The sequence below is a fragment of the Euprymna scolopes genome, chromosome 1, assembly GCF_053919585.1.
Source record: "Euprymna scolopes isolate OS-2025 chromosome 1, ASM5391958v1, whole genome shotgun sequence".
NCBI lineage: Eukaryota > Metazoa > Mollusca > Cephalopoda > Sepiida > Sepiolidae > Euprymna > Euprymna scolopes.
The window spans coordinates 52,234,571-52,250,817 of NC_136482.1; positions in this window are offsets into that span (position 1 = coordinate 52,234,571).

A 16,247-nucleotide genomic window follows, 5' to 3' on the forward strand; every position below is an offset into this window, starting at 1 on the left:
AATCCAGAACTCCAACTCTCAACGTAGATCCTTACTACCAGGTCTCCTTCTCTAACACCAGGGGTCTACATTCCAACCTTCCAGAGGTTGAAATCAAATTACAGGGGTCTACATTCTAACCTTCCAGAGGTTGAAATCAAATTACAGGGGTCTACATTCTAACCTTCCAGAGGTTGAAATCAAATTACAGGGGTCTACATTCCAACCTTCCAGAGGTTGAAATCAAATTACAGGGGTCTACATTCCAACCTTCCAGAGGTTGAAATCAAATTACAGGGGTCTACGTTCTAACCTTCCAGAGGTTGAAATCAAATTACAGGGGTCTACATTCCAACCTTCCAGAGGTTGAAATCAAATTACAGGGGACTAAACCAGGCCTATTGCTCCTGTGTGAAACTGGCATTGAACCAACTGCTTCCTTAGATGAGTTCACGATTAAAGGATAATGAAACTTGACATCAAAGGCTGTCCCCCAAATAAAAATCGTTATTGACATGGAATATGTGCCTATATTAGAGATGGCTTTCCATGTGGTAGAGATCTTCAGAGAATATCCTAAATTGCTTCATATGTTCTTCAGAGTAGCATTTGCTACAGCACCACATTGATATTTGCCCTCTACCTCCCCTATAACAGCAGTATCATTATTATTATTATTATTGACAATATCTCTGAGAAAATTGACCACATTCTCTCTACCCATCCTTTGGTTAACATTCACGTCTGCAGAGACTTCAATGTTCACAATGTTGAATGGCTAGTCCACTGAAACAAGACAGATGATGAGTGGAGGTACGGTCATGATTTCTTGATTGCCTGTGATCTCATGCAAATTGTTCACAGACCCACACGTATGCTCGACTCTGACAAACAATATGCAAGTCTCTTTGACATTTTTCTTACAACTTGCCCAGAAATGTACTCATCCTCCGTTCTGTCTCCATTGAGATCTTCTGATCACTCAGTTGCCTCGGTTAAGATAAAAACAAAATGTAATAAAGCCCCAGATGTACCTCTCTATCATACTGTATATCGATACTCTATGGCTGAGTGGGATAATTTCCAAACATTTATATCAGATCTCATTCGGCACTCCATGCTCAAAAAGAACATGTCCTCTATAGTATCAGACCTGACTGAATAGTTAATTGTTGTTATAGACTGATTCATACCCGCCAAGAAATTCAAGCAAGTCACTCCAGAATGTGCTGCTGCCATCATGCACAGAAATCACTATTTCCATTGCTTCCAATACATGGGGTCCTGAACAGAAGCACATCCGCTATCCCTTCCATCATCAATGGATCTGACGTAATTTCATCAGCATCTGACAAAGTAAAACTCTTTGCCAAGAACTTTTCAGCAAATTTTACTCTCTGTGATCAGGATCGCCTATTCCCTTCTCCCTCGTATTTTCGTTCTGTAACAGAAAACACACTATGCGACATACAAATATCGGTATGTGATGTTGCCAAGCATATTAAGAATCTTAAGTTCAGCAAAGCAACTGTCCCCGACAGCATTTCAGTCATAGTGCACGAAAAGCTTCAACCGGAACTAGCTATCATACTTACAAAGCTATTTAAATGTTGCCTTAAGGAGAAATGCTTCCAAGCACCTTGGAAAACGTTATCAATCTTCCCCGTATGTAAAAATTCTGGAGATCGGGCATCTTTCTCTCGATACAGACCAATAAGTCTCCTGTGCATCATGAGTAAGTTGATAGAATCTGTGGTAAAGAGAGAAGTGGTCAACTATCAGCAAAAAGAACCTCCTCAGTGACATGCAATATGATTTCCATTCTGTGAGATCGACAGCAAATGTACTAACTGTTATATCACGCAGGATTAGTGAATCTCTCGACAGGGCTTCGTTTCTAGAGCAATAGCTCTTGACATATCATGGGCTTTTCATAGAGTATGACATAAAGATCCACTTCATAAGATCGCCAACCATGGAATAGCTGGAAATGTCCTCTCAGTTATTTTTTTTTTACACAAGCATCACCACATTATCAAGGCCAAGAGGCCACTCAAGGATAAAGGTTAAAGAGTGTACAGTAGAATTGGACAATATAGTAATCATTAGTAAATAAAATTCGGTAAATTTGATAACTTATATGGAACGGCTCATCAAGAACTTATTTACGTTAGACTTTAAGACAACCATATTGTACTCAGCCGGAAAGCAGGAAAACGGAAAACAATTCCACAGGCGTGCAGTTCTAAGACAGAAGCTTTGTTCATAAAATCTATGTTTAGGTTTAGGCACAGATAAAGAGTGGGGGGAATTATTGATAGTATTTTCAGCTAGACGAGTGTTTCTTGTGAAAGTTTGGCGAGGGGGGGCCATAGACTGAAGCTCAGTCGAACACTTTCCATGAAAATAACGATACATCAGAGACAAACTCGCAACATCTCTTCTGTGAGATAGAGGTTGCAGAGAAGAGAAAAGGACATCTCCTACGAGGCTACGAAGTCTATTTTGAACTCTATCAAGGCAGGATAAGTCCTTTCTAGCAGCTCCTGTCCAGATGTGGCAACAGTATTCCATCCTTGGACGTACCTGGCTCTTATATAGATAGAGAATTGCATCAGCAGTGAGATATCTACTGGATCGATAGAAAGATCCCACCATTTTTCCAGCGGCCTTGGTAACAGATTTGATGTACGTTAAGATCAGGAGTAATGGTAAAGCCCAGAAGCTTGTAAAAACTTGAGGCTTCCTGAAGATGAGAGCCATTCATTTCAACTGATGTCAGATGTGGATCAGAATGTTGATGATGTAAAGAGAGAAGCTTGGTTTTAGATGCATTAAAAGTAACCAGCCACTCCTTTTTTTATGATAGGCTTACAAGAGTAGTCGTCGATGGGATAACATCAAAAACTTACAGTATTAATGATGGAGTCCCTCAGGGTTCCATTCTGGGCCCAACCGTCTTCTTGATCTTCATCAATGATCTCCCAAATCACATTCTGAGATCATTCATAGACATTTAGACAGACGATGCCATAATCTATGGTAACACTTCAAAGGCTAGAAATGATCAAAATCTTTCTGATCCTCTCTCTTCTGATCTTGAGAACATGGTGCAATAGGGAAAAAGGTGACTGGTTAATTTTAATGCATAGAAAACCAAAGTTCTCTATTTTCATAATCGCTCTGATCCCCATCATGCCTCAATTGGAATTAATGGCCTTCGTCTTAGGGAAGCTTCATGTCTTGACAAGCTTCTGGAACTAACTCTAACCCCTGATTCGAAATTGAACACATACATCAAATCTGTTCCCAAGATCACTGGAAAAATGGTTGGATCACTCTACCGCTTCAGTAGGTATCGCATTGCCGATGCAGTCCTTTATATGTATGAGCCGGGTACGTCATAAAATTGAGTATTTTGCCATATCTAGTCAGGAGGTGCTTGGTCAGCCCTATTCTGCCTTGATAGAGTTCAAAGCTGGCTTTGAAACCTAGTAGGTGATGACGTTTTCTCTTTTCTACAACCCTTTTTTTCCACATTGCGAGCCTGTCTGCGCTCTATCGCTATTTCCATGGCACATGCTTGACTATCTGTGGTCCTCCCTGTCAACCATTATATATGATTTCCCCTAATCCTTGTGTCTATATCTAAACGCAGATTCCATGAACATTTCTCAGAACTTCCCGCCTGTGGAACATTGTTCCGCTGACCTGTTTCCTGGTTAAATACAAAATGGTAGCCTTCAAGTCCAATGTAACAAGTTTTTGTTAAGCAATCCCCATAAATAATCAAATTCTACCCAATTTACACCATTAGCGATGACGACACTACCACCTTACATCCATTAACCCTTCTCTTCAAGTGACCTTTGGGCTTGATAAGTGGTAACTCAAGTAAAACAAAAAAAAAAGTATGACATCAGGGGTGAAATACCTATTGGACGAGCAGAATCATCCAACAATTTTGCCAGGAACCTGAAAAACAGACTTGATTTATATCTTCTATTTCAAGTCTGAAGTGAGAGTCAGTTCCAGGGAGTTTCCTTAAAGAGAGAACCATTTATTATGGTTGGGGCAAAATAAGGATCCAAGAGTTGATATTAAAAGGAGGGAAGATTGATTGAGGATGCATAAAAAAGCAATTCCACTATTGCACCACATACTTCATGTCGGAGAATCAGAATTTGGTATAATTTGATTATTTAAGGAAACAGCTCAGCAAGAATTTGTTTACATTGGACTTGAAGACGACCATATTGTAGTTAGCTAGAAAGCAGGTCAGCGGAACAGAGTTCCAAATGCGAGCAGTTCTACGAAAGAAGCTTTGTTCATGGAATTTACGTTTAGATTTAGGCACAGATAGAGAGTGGGAGAAATTGTTAATAATAATTTTAGCTAGACTAGTGTTTCTGTAAAAGTTTGGCAAGGGGATCATAGATTGGAGCTCAGATGAGCACTTGTCATGAGAATAACAACAGAGCAAAGACAGGCTAACAACGCCTCTTCTGTAGGAAAAAGGTTGCAGGTAAGAGAAAAGGGCATCATCTACAAAGTTTTGAAACCAGTTTGTTTAGAATATCAGGAAAACGTTGGACCCAGAATGAATCCTTCAGGCACACTGGTATCTGTTCCACATGTGTCTGTTTCCCTCTCTCTGTTACAGCAAATTGATGTCGCCATTTGTATGTAAAAATAGATTAGGGTGGTACTGACTTTTCATCTTGGCTAGTCTTCGGTTCCATTTTATACCAAAATACAGCTTCTTGGAGCAAAATTTGACTTCTCGATGCCACAGCTTTTATAATGCGATGGTGCCTCTCTATAATTCCATTATGATTTGGGTGGTATGCAGCTCTAAAATATAGCCTCCACTTTGCACATAAGTCTCTAAAAACTTCCAAGCGGAAAGACATACCATTATCCACGAACACCTCTTCTACTGGTCTTCTTTTTCCGACAACTCTCCTCACCTTTTCTGCCATTTCATTCCTGATTTTCAGCCATATCACTACTCTCCCACTGTCAATCATATTTAAATACGGTTCATGTTGATAATGCATGATATCAATAGCCAGTCGCCACCAATTTTCTTCAACATGCAATTCTCCTTTTTCGTGTCTAGCTGGCGCAGGGTCAATTGATTGACATTCCCTATATTGTTTCACCAGCTCCTGGACATCTTACATTGTGATGTGCAGATTCATGTTTCTTACTAGGTATAAAGTTTGTTCCTTTCCAAAATGATGCATCTTATGTAGGTCTTTTTGATGCTCTACTGCACAACATACCGGAGCTATATCTTTCTCTTTCCTTAGCCAGGCTTTCTCCACTCTGGTCAGCCCGTCTGCTTGATTTTTCTGTGACGGAACCAAGGTGACATAGATTAAGTTTCCAAGTGGACGCTTAATAAGCATCTCCGCTGCTTCTTTTTTCTTGATCCGCTTATCACCAGACACCTCCAATTTAATCTATGATGCCACTCTTGTGGAGTCTGTCCTAACGTTCACTATTTTTAGCCTCCATTTTAAAGCCAGATTGATGCATTTTATCATAGCATCGAGTTTTGTAAATTGATATGGGCGCTACCATCCTTTTTTCATATCCAAGCAGCATCTTCAACAGTCCCTCCTTCTATTTCCAATAATATCCCTCATGTAAGCCTGCTAGCATCTCCATATTACTCCTACATGATTCATTTTATATGCTATTCTCCTTTTACTTTTATCATTTCTACAATGACTTCTTGTATCATGAGCAGCACTTCTTGATCAATTGCATTCTTCCAACTGTCTGTACCTATCTGTACCTGTCTGCCTTTTAATAAAACTGCACGCAGTTTGCAACCATCCAACTATGCGGTAATGGCCAACCAATTTTCCACGTAGACAGAAAAGTTCTCTCTTGGTTAGATTATCCCTGGCTTCAGGGATCTTGTTTCCTCATCCACACATCAACTTTTCTGCCTTATTGCGCTGTAGTCTTAATCCCAAAGCAATTCTGTTTTCTAATGACTCAAACGGTTTTGCCGTCAATCCATATGTTTAAACATGATCTCTGATCCTCTCCGCAGTTACCTTGGTTTCGTCCAACCAATACATCATCGATGTAAAAGCAGATACCTCTCTTCACTGCATTATATTTGGTCAACACAGTTTTAAGAACTGCCGTTATGATTTTTCGGTGTGGAATTCATTCCAAATCCTAATCTGGTCAAACAATAAACTTGATTTTTATACTCTACCAATTGATACTGCCATAGCTTTTTCTTTACATGAATTTAGAGATGGGCTGAATTTAGGTTCACGATTTTAATTGCTCGTTCCATTCTCCTCCAGTCCCTTATGACTTCTTCACACATGTTGATTCCATCTTTTGTGTGACTTGTTTAACTTCCGGAAATCCAACACCGGCCTAACTTTCTTCTTAATAGGTTGGACCACAGCAAATAGCAGCAAAATTCCTTCAACCTTCCCTGACTATCGCATCAATATTATTTTGTCTATTCACCTCTCACCTTCCTTCTCAAACTGCTACCCTATATCTCCTGTTAGCTTTCGTTTGTAGCGGCTAATCCGATTTGTCAACGCAGGTGGTTCTGTGGTCCATCACCACTCTACTAGCCATATATCACCATCAAAGTAAGCTCAAAATTCCTCATCCTCAATCAGAGATGGCTTGGGTTTTGACAGTTGGATGATATTGCTCCTGGTTGCACTTCTTGTCATTCTTGATGCACTTTGATTGCCAAACTTCACCTTTAGAAATGGTAGCTCCTCCGAATCAGTCTATCACATTCACCCAGTACCAAGTCAATTTCTGCAATAAGCCTATTCAGTACAATCACTTTTAGTCTAGCGTACAATCACTTTTTAGTTAGCGGCATATTCCTCACTACGATCTCAGCATCAGCCTCCCCACAAGATTTCACTTCTCTGCCATCCACTTCTCTAATATTTCTGGTTCCATTCCAAGAGTTGGTGACATTTGTAGTAACAAGCATTGTTGTGCATCCGGTATTGACAAGGGCTTTAACCCTCTTCCCATTAATAGTGACCATTATCTGTGGCAACAAACTCTCATATGCCTTTCCAGTATAAAAGGGGTAACTACTGGCGGAATAGCACTCCTTTACTCATTTCCCTGAAAAACAGATAATGCATGGTCACGGCTCTCTACAGTCTCTCATCGGGTGGGGTCCTTGATATCTAAAGCATTTACCAGTAAATCTACGACTTTGTTTCATTAATGTTCGCTCCTCTCACTTTGATTGTTTACCACAGAGGCCGCAACTACTCCCAGTTCACCGGAATGTTTTGCCAGCACTCTAGCATGCCTCAAAATCTCCTCCACCTCCATGGTTTCAATTTCAGTAAGTCGTTGCAGTTCCATAGAAATGTGGTCAGGGAAACTATCTATGAAAGCCAGTTTAACAGTTTTTTCAATGCTGCGTCCTGCATATCCAGCCAATCTGGCTAGTCGCATTATCTCAGTCACATATATATCTAACGACTCTCCAGTCCAGATAACTTTTCTGAGCTTATTATAAGCCTCAAACGCACTCTCTGAAAATGGGTCTTTAATCAGTTCTCAATACTCTCAGCAATGGCCTAATCTGTCTCTCCCATTTCTAGATAGACCGCTAAAGCATTGGGATCAATATGGTTATATTTTGAATCTTCTGCAGCTTTGCCACCAACTTTAGCTTGTTAAGCCATGTGATCACATCGCCTTCCCCAGTAAACGGCCTCAGGATGTTGCTGATTAACCTTACACGTTCGCCCATTTTCATCATTGTACCAAAATAGCTTGCAGTTAAATATGTTGATATTATTAGAAAGAATTTCCACTGTTACGTTCTCCTTCTCGAAATTCTTGGTATAAAATCCCAGCACACATACCGACTCGTTCTCATTTGCATATTCTGCCAAGTCTCGTTTCCTCACGTGACCACCAATCCATAAATAGCAGGAGTGGCCATTTTTTATACCTTTCCTGAAACGAATGGCACATTGTACAAGATCAGGTTTGTACTACTTTTTGATCCCAGTATTAACTATTAGTAAATAAATTTATTAGGTTAACTTACAATATTAAGCTCATTAGATTTAGTAGATGTAAGAATATTTAATGATAAAAAGATCTAGCTAGTGTAAATACGTTTATTAAAGATGTTAGTAAATAAGTATTAATATATAACACAAAGTAAATAGAGAATATCTATTGGGAAAAAAAACTTTCATAACATGCTGGAAGGGTTTAAACACTTAAGTTCAATAATTCGACCGATATTTGAACAAATCAATAACAAGGGAGAAAGATTGAGAAAAAATAGATAAGTGATTATAAATGTGCATATAATATTGGACTTGGAACAGGAAAGAACATACAAAATGTAAAATATGGGTTGGCAAAATAAGATAACCTAAGAAAAGAATAAAGAATAGATTTTAAGTAGAAAACAAGGTAAATAAGATTCTGGGATATTGAGTTTACAAAAATTACCTTCATTTGATTACCAATAAGATTAAAATAGAAAGGAATAATAATTTTACTTCTAATAATTAAAATTTAAAAACTTAGCACACACAATGTAAATTAAGAATATATAAGAAAGTATAATTTAAATAAATATAAGAAATCATATTATTACTCATAGCGATGCTAACAAAACTTGTGTAATTAATTTAAATTAAACTATCAACTAAACCTTTTTTTTTTTACACAGTGATCACCACTTATCAAGGCCCGGAAGCCACTCAGGGATAAGGGTTATTGCAAGTACATTACGTTAGTGTGGAGATTTGATGAAGTGTTTACTTAATGGGGCGGTTCATTAGGAATTTGTTAACATTGGACTTGAAGACATCCAAGTTGTAGTCCGGTGGGAAGCGGGAAGACGGAACAGAGTTCCACAGGCGTGCAGTTCTAAGAAAGAAGCCTTGTTCATGGAATCCGCGTTTTGATTTAGGCACAGATATAGAGTGGGGGACATTTTTCACGGTGGATTCAGCTAGACGGGTGTTTTTCATGAAAGATTGGCAAGGGGGGACCAGAGATTGGAGTTCAGACGAGCACCTGCCATGGAAATAACGATAAAACAAGGATAGGCTCGCAACGTCTCTTCTGTGGGAGAGAGGTTGCAGGGTAGAGAAAAGGGCATCCCTCACTAAGCCACGAAGTCTATTTTGTACTCTGTCAAGGCAGGATAGGCTGTTTTTAGCAGCTCCTGTCCAGATATGGCAACAGTATTCCATCCTTGAACGTACTTGGCTTTTATATAGATAGAGAATTGCATCAGTAGTGAGATATCTTCTGGAGCGGTAGAAGGATCCCACCATCTTTCCTGCGACCTTGGCAACAGACTTGATGTACGTGTTCCATTTCAGATCCCAGAAGCTTGTCAAAACACGGGACCTCACCCAGACGAGAGCCATCCATCAAAATTGATGCCAGATGGGGATCAGAGCGTTGATGATGTGAGGATAGGAGTTTGGTTTTGGATGCATTAAAGGTAACCAGCCACATTTTCCCCCACTGAACCACATGCTCGAGATCAGAGGAGAGAGAATCAGAGAGAACTTTGTCATTTACAGCCTTTGATGTGTTGCCATAGATGGTCGTGTCATCAGCATAGATGTCAACGAATGATTTAAGTATGTGTTTAGGGAGGTCATTGATGTAGATCAGGAAGAGAGTTGGCCCAGGATTGACCCCTGAGGGACTCCAGCATTTATATTGCAGGACTCCGATTTTTGTCCATCTACCACTACTTTTATGAGCCTATCGGAGAGAAATGATTTAATGATTGAGAAAGCATTTCCAGTTATACCGTAGCTGGAAATCTTGTGAAGTAGACCCTTATGCCATACCTTGCCGAAGGCCATTTGATATGTCAAGAGCAATTGCCCTGAAAGGAAGCCTTTGTCAAGAGATTCACTAATCCTGTGGGATATAACCGTCAGCACATCTGCGGTAGATCTTGCAGAGCGGAAACCATATTGTGTGTCACTAAGAAGGTTGTTTCTGCTGAGGTGGTTGACTATTTCTCTATTTAATATGGATTCCAGCAACTTACTCATAACACACAGGAGACTTATTGGTCTGTACTGAGAGGGAGATGACTTATCACCTGAATTCTTAAATACAGGGTAAACTGATGAGGTTTTCCAGGGAGTCGGAAAGCACTTCTCCTTAAGGCAGTGCTTAAATAGTTTTGTAAGTATGGGAGCAAGTTCTGGTTGAAGCTTTTTTAACACTATAATTGGGATGCCATCAGGGCCAGTTGCTTTACTGGAATCTAGGTTCTTGATTAGCTTGGCGACCTCATGCACGGATATTTGTATGTTACCTAGCTTGTTCTGTGTTATAGAAGGAAATATGGGGAGTTGATGGCCTTCATCGCATAGGGTAGAATTAGCTGCAAAGTTCTTGGCAAATAGTTTGGCTTTGTCTGAAGCTGACGAAATGACCTTTGGTCCATTGATAATGGTTGGGATAGAATGCACACTTCTGTTCAGGATCCTATTTGTTATTTGCCAAAACTGGTGGGAACCAAGCCGCTGATCAGCTACCTTGGATTTAACAGACTGGGCATATAGCTCTCTTGCATTTTTTATTAGTCTTTTACAGTGGTTGCTGGCAGTCCTGAAAGCAGCTTTAGTCTCAGTGCATTTATTACGTTGGTAGCAATGGAAAAAGTGATTTCTGTGCGCGATAGCAGCAGCACATTCTGGGGAGAACCATAGCTGGCTGTTAGGTTTTTGTTGGAATTTTTTAGATGGTATGAATTGGTCAATGCCTACAATTAACCATTCGGTCAGATCTGATACTATAGAGGACACTTCCTTTTTAAACATGGAGTGCAGAGGTAAATCAGATATGAATGTACGGAAGCTATCCCAGTCAGCCATAGAGTATCGGTATACAGTACGGTGGAGGGGTACGTCTAGGGGCTTCTTACATTTTGTTTTTATCTTAACTGATACGACGGAGTGGTCAGAGGATCCTAGAGGAGAATGAACGGAACATGAACATAGCTCAGGGGAAGTTGAGAGAAAAAAGTCTAGGAGGCTTGCATATTGACCGGGTGTATTGGGCACACGGGTGGGTTCACGAACAATATGAGTGAGGTCATAAGCAATGGCAAAATCATGACAAAACCTCTCCTCATCATCTGTCTTATTTGAATGGATCAGCCATTCCATGTTATGGACGTTGAAGTCACCACAGATGTGGATTTTGCCGAGGGATGTGAAGACAGTATGTGGTCTATTTTCTCAGATATGCTCTTAAAGATAGTAACTCCGCTGTTGTGGGGCCGATAGAGGGCAAATATAAATGCAGTGGTGTTAGCAAGTGCAACCCTGAAGCACATATAGAGTAAATTAGGATCTTCTCTAGAGATATCCCTGCCACACGGGAAGCCATCCTTAATGTAGGCGCATATTCCATGCCCATGGCGATCTTGGGTGTCAGATTTAGCTGTTAAATTAGAGTATCCGTTAATTATGAACTCATCTAGGGAAGTGGTCGGCCCTATTCCAGTTTCACTTAGAAATAATATGTTCGGTTTCGTCTCCTGTAATTGGGTTTCAACCTCTGGAAGGTTGGAACGTAGACCCCTGATGTTGGAGAAGGAGATCTGGTAGTAGGGGTCTACGTTGGAAGATGGGGTTCTAGGTTTAATCGAGTTTTTATTCTGGAGATATTTCATGTTGAGGTTTTGGGATTTGTGGAATAGGTCAGCATACTTGGTTAGAGCAGTACAGAGAGGGAAAGTAAGAGAGAAAAAGACAGGAATTTTTTTTTTTTTGTAGCACATGAAAAGGTAAAGCCGTAACAATTACCCACTAGTATGGCATCAAGAGGCCCCACCAGTGACTACTGCATGGTCCAGATCCACTCACCAAATGGCAATACAGCAGTCCCAGTACTTTGCGCCTGCTGATAGGACAGCCTCCTTAGTGGTTAATCCAAGGTTCGGGTCCCTGACTAACAGGCGGATAAGGTCAGCCCAGACAAACGTTTACCTCCAGCACCCTTACTAGTGACATTGCCACAAGGACAGACAGAGACAGAAAAATTTCCGACATCTCAGACTACTGGTCACCAAGTACTACCGACCTTTAAGCAGCTTTTTCTTCACCCTTTGTCAGAAAAATCACTCATTGAATGAGGACTGAATGACAAAATAGGAGAAACGAGAGTTACTGGAGCTGCCGATAACACATCCACTGTATTATCTACTCTCCATTTAAAAAAAAAAGAGAGGGGAGGGGAATGGGTACAGATGACTTATTTATATCTAAGTAGTAAGTCCGGTGCTAAGTTCACAATTCAGGACACTTTTGATGATAATTTCCCCTCCCATATAAATGGGTGGAAGTATGTCGTTATCTATCGAGTTTGAATCATTAGTTAAAACCTCCAAAGAATGTAAACAAAAGAAAAGAAAAAAAGTAAAACTACATGAAGTTTTACTAAGAATGCGCTAACTAGAACATAATCTATAAGTATAATAATTAATATAACTTAAAAATAGGACTCGAAGAATAGTAAAATAAATAAAAATAAATAAAAAGCAAGCAGATAAAAAACTTTAAATAAAATTAAAATAAAAATATAACAATAATAATACATGAATAATATGCAAATAATATAAATTAAAATAAATTCAGTATGGACATTCGAAATGAGAAGGAACTGCAGCGTGTCAGATGCATGAACCATATAAGTTTTCCAAAATTGTGTTTTATAAGTTTTTAACGTAAACATCTAATGAGTATGTGACTAAATATGCAGCAATAACATAATTTTGTAGACTTGTTAGTCGCAGTACGAAACAATATTGTAATGGATACCTTTTGAAAATCAATAAACGAACAACTAAGAAAACTTGATAATTGGAACTTGGAGAATTATAATATTACACAATATATATATATATATATATATATATATATATATATATATACATATATATATATATATATATATATATATATATATATATATATATATATATATATATATATATATATACATTTGAGATCGTTGTTACCTTATTATATTACACGTACCTAAGTTACAGGCAATGTGTTTTATCGATAACAGCTTAATTGCATACGAAACACAAAACTATAAACTCTTTAATGACAGTTGAAATGAAAAACATTTTTCTTTCCTCCACGCTGCAACACCGGAAACTACACCACAAAAGTTTGTAACCTGTCAGCGTATTCACTGAGTTGAGTTTGCCTAGATTTACAAGTCATCACATGCAGATGCTACGGTAGATTGTTCGTGCGTGTATCCATATCAGATCATCGACACTCGAATGAACTTACTCTAACTCTTATAAATAAATTCCCAAAGTATATATGGAAGCAATGCAGGTGGTTGAGGCCTTCAATTATTTAGCGATTCATTCACCAGTTGTCTGTTTTGCGGAAATTGTGCAGTTTGTCTGCAGGAAACTCGGACTATTCTTTATCTGAAAAACGATCATCTCTGATTGTCAAATATTCACGTTCTTTTTAGATGTTTTTTTTTTCTTATATACTATTTTTTTTATATTTATTGAATGAAAAATATATGTTTCATCTCTATTATGTTGCTAGATATGTAACTATCCGATATATAGGTATACACTTTTATAAAAAATATATATCTCTCAAACAAGATGCAATTATGAAGAAAGTTTGGGTTTTTTTCAGTCAAAAACATACAAATATATTCTTTGGATATGTTTCCATATGATTGCATTTCGTGACTATAAGCGGTTCATAGTAATAAAAAAATATCCTATGAAAAACAAAAACAAGGTTTGACTCACATGGTATTTCTTTTATTTATAATTTGTATTATTAATTATTCACTAAGAGTAGTCACACAAGCCATCATCAAAGATTGCACATTGAGAACAACTTGTAGTATTCTCTGGGGTCTGAGTAACAACAAGTCTCCCCAGATTTCCAGTACTCTCTACTTCTTTCGATAAGCTTTGCAAAAGAATTTGGGTTGTCGCAACAGCCGCTTACCATTGATTTCTCGTTGGCAGCAACCATTGGTCTTCACTGGAATTTGGGTGGCAATAAGCCTCCCCAAGGTCCTAGTCATCTTTGCAAGCAACCAGTGGAGGAGTGGTTAACGCTTTCTCTCCTCGGTCTTTTCATCCTCCTTGACTCTCATTTATTTGGTGTGATGCCAGTTTATGGTGACACACAAAAAAAGGAGGCGGTATCATACAGTTATACTGTTGATTCCATGTAATGTTCCTTTGCCTTTTACATCTGTAATCATTTCTATGTATCCAATTTGTGTCAAGTTCGTGTGTGTTAGTCTCCACATTGAAAGATTTTCCTTAATATTTCTGCATTTTTCATTATTGTTATCCACTGTATCTTCTCGGCCATCTTTCTGATTCCAATTTCTCCTATTCTTTTTTCAACATTTTTTGGTATCGTTCCTAGCGCTCCTACTATTAGTCGTGTTATCTTAACCTTCTTCATTTTCCATATCTCTTTGAGCTCTCTAGCCAGTTCTGTGTATTTTCTCCGTGTCCTTCATCTTCACTCTGCGGTTTGCTGAAACTGAAAAATCTACAAAATGGCAGGACTTTTTCTTCTTGTTAACTATTATGATAACTGATCTTCTTTCTTGGATGGGTTTATCCGTTTGTATTTCCATGTCCCATAGCATCTTGTAATATTCATTTTCTAGTACTGCTGTCGGTTTGTGTTTGTACCATTTGTTTGGATATAATCGTCTGTATAATTGCCAGTGTACTGCCTGCCTACTTGATCATGTCTATTTTTATATTCTTTTGAGGCTAGTTTGCTGCATTAACTTATTATGTGGTTTATTGTTTCGTCGGTGTCCACCGAGTCTGCATTTGCTGTTTTCATGTGTCTTGTCGATCCTTGCTTTAATGTGGCTGGTGTTTATCACGTTATCTTGTGTGACTGCTATTAGAGATTCAGTTTCCCTTTTTAGGTTTCCTTTTTGTATCCATTCCCACGTGTTTTTGTTAGCCTCATTTTTGTCATGCTTATCAATCGTCCGTATAGCTGTTTCTCTTCCCATTTTTCTTTCTTCGTCTTATTCCTCGTGTCTTTTTCTATCTTATTTGTTTTTTTCTATGTCTCCTGTGGCAGTAATTATTCTTTCGGTGATCTGCATTTCTAATTCCTGTTTTGTGTTATTTACACAGTCTTCTATACAAACCATCCCTCTCCCTTCGTCTTTTCTTTTCACATATAAATTGTGTCAATCGCTTTATTGTATATTAGTAAAATATCAATATCTCACTAAATATACGTCACAATAAAATGAAAATTGTACCATCAAAGATATGGCTTTAAGGTTAGTTATTTCCCAAAATGTTATTCAAATTCATGCTATATTCACGAAGTTATGGCATTTTATTTATTATCAAGGAAATTATACTGTCCGTCGCTTTATTACAGATCTCTTAAAATGTACAAAAATCATGCGATTAAAGGTTATCGAAGAGCAAAGAATAGTTGCTGGATTCGCAGAAGGATTGTCTATCAAAGATTTAGCCACGGAACTGGAAAGGGATTCAAGCACCTTGGCTTCATTCTTGAACAGCCGAACACCAAATCCAGAAAAATAAGGGAACCAGGAGAAACCTTTCGGATCGTGACATTCGGAAAATTCGTAGGGAAGTCAACCGAAACACAAACAGCACCAGTGCATCCGTTTTTTAAAAGCTGGAATCGCTCCAAGATCCAGGCAGGTCGGATACAATGTGCTTCCGGAACTCTCAAATATTTGTAGCTATCATGTTCACCTAGTGCCCTCATCGCTGTTTGATTCCAGTTTTCCACTTCTCATGATCAACAGTGCACACTTTTCCATACCGAATTTTATTCAGATATCCTGGCTGAAAATTCTGGTTGTGTTAGTTTTTTGCAAGAACCAAGAAAGAATTAGAGACATTCCTTCTTGTTTTTTTCAAACAGCTTCAGGTCATCTATGTACATTAGGTGGTTCATTCTTTCATCTGTATTAGTGAACTTGTATCCGGCTTGGTATTTTCTTAATATATTGTTAAGGGGCATCATGGCTATGATGAGCAGTAATAGTGGTAGGGAATCACTTTGGAAGATACCGCTTTGTATTTTAATCACTTGTCTATCAGTTGCCAGCTCAAGTTTCCATGCTTTCATTGCATTTTCTATTAAATTGATAATCTTACCTGGTATTTTGTACATTTTTAGGCATTCTTTTATTCATGCTTACAG